General features: G+C 39.3%; 1 pseudogene; it reads left to right on the plus strand.

The window, feature by feature from the left end:
* The first annotated feature begins 1,633 nt into the window (after positions 1–1,633).
* On the plus strand, positions 1,634–1,752 carry LOC136858889 (5S ribosomal RNA; annotated as a pseudogene).
* The last annotated feature ends 223 nt before the right edge of the window (positions 1,753–1,975 follow it).

Consider the following 1,975-nt stretch of genomic DNA (forward strand, 5'->3'; position numbering starts at 1 on the left):
GATAGGACACATCTTAAGACACCCAGGACTTGTTCAGTTGGTTTTTGAAGAAAGTGTAGGTGGTAAGAACGGTAAGGGCAGACCAAGATATGAATATGACAAGCAGATTAGAGCAGATGTAATAGTTACGTAGAAATGAAAAGGTTAGCACAAGTTAGAGTGGCTTGGAAAGCTGCATCAAACCAGTCCTTGGACTGATGACTCCATCACAAGAACGCAGATTGAATACCTCGTATCTCACAAAGTTCTTCCTATCCATCATTTGCCTTAAGACTCATTACGCCTCCCAGCCACACATGGATATGCTGTCCATCAGAACAAAGTTCGTTGTGTTCTTTTTTCTTCCTATGCCGATGTGTGAAGGAAAATGAACCTTACTGTACCGTACTATAGCAAAGTATGTTTGCGTGACGTATTTACTAACTCCTAGAGTATAATTTTTATAAGTTACATTTTCATTTACGTGTATGCATAGGAATATAAACCCAACGAACATTGTTGTGATGGACTGCATACCCTAATGTGGCTAGAAGGCGTGATCAGTCTTTAGGGAAATTATGGATAGGAAGAACTTTGTGAGATACAAAGTATTCAATCTAGGCCATCGATAAGTGAACTTTCGTAAAGGTCAATCCTGTTCATACTGAGCTGTTTGGCTATGAGACGTGGATTTTTACCCAAGAGAAATATAAATCTAAGTTATTTATGGAAATGTTATACCCCTAACAAGGTTCATGTTTGGTGATCGAATAGGAAATGTACACATTAGACTAGAACTAGAAATTAATTACCACACCAAACACATCGATAACAAAGGAGGGTATACTGTGAGCACTTTTCCGGGTATATTTCAAGGCTCCCTAGTACTGCCTCCGATCATAAGGCAGTTGATAGAAGAGAGGTGCGATGCCTAGCCGGTAAAAGATTGCTGGGTTCACGCGGATGTACAAGTGTTCAATTTCATATCAAAATATCAATACAATAATTGTGAGACTTGAATCGTTCTCTAATTCATTCATACTACACCAGAAATCAGTACCAGATTTACAGTTAGGGGAGAAATTTTGGCGAGGATGTTCTCGCGGAAAATTTCCTTTCAGACATGGGAGCGACTCAATATTACTGCAAACTGAAACATAATTTGTCGAAAAGCCTTCAGTGGCACTCGTAAGTGTTTTGATAACAACGTTTGTCACAATGGTTTTATTCACAGCATTGTTTTGCCTCTCAGACAACACACAACTTAAAATATAAGCAACAAAATAAATACATCAACATAAACTTACCTTTTGCGGGTAGAATATTGTTTGTAACTATATTAAATTGTGAAATTCAAAACTCATAGTTTCTTGACAAGAATATTTTGGAAAAATAAATCAAACAAATATTTATTTTCTGACCGTATTAACTAATATCTCGTTGCATAGCTTTTTGCTTGTATTACAGCATCACGTCTCGCTGACGTGAAAGCAATTAGTGGTGTAATATTGTTTTTAAGGAATTGTTTCCAATTCAGATTACAAACTGTTAAAGAACTCCGCTTTATTTTATGTTATAGTGTCCTTACACGTGTTTCCAGTAGTTCCTACACTGGTTCAATTGGATTTAAATCCAGGCTTTGATTTGGCCGTGGCAAAACGGCCATACCATGTTGAATTCACCGGTTCTCGCCCGATCACCGCAGTTAAGCAACATTGGGCGTGGGCACTACTTGGATGGATGACCGCTTGGGAACACTACGTGCCATCGGCTCAATTCCCTTCCCGGTGTAGAAGGCCAAGAATAATGGCCGAGAGGATTTGTCGTGCTTACCAGACAACACTTCGCAATCTGGAGCAGGCCTTCGGGTTGAGCAGTTGTCGCTTCATAGGCCAAGGCCCTTCAAGAGCTTTAGTGCCATGGGGGCTAGGGAACTTTTATCTTCTTCCATTGTATATAATGTGTTACATATTTACATCGAAGTTTGGGGTCCTTA

The sequence above is a fragment of the Anabrus simplex genome, chromosome 1, assembly GCF_040414725.1.
Source record: "Anabrus simplex isolate iqAnaSimp1 chromosome 1, ASM4041472v1, whole genome shotgun sequence".
Taxonomy (NCBI): Eukaryota; Metazoa; Arthropoda; class Insecta; order Orthoptera; family Tettigoniidae; genus Anabrus; species Anabrus simplex.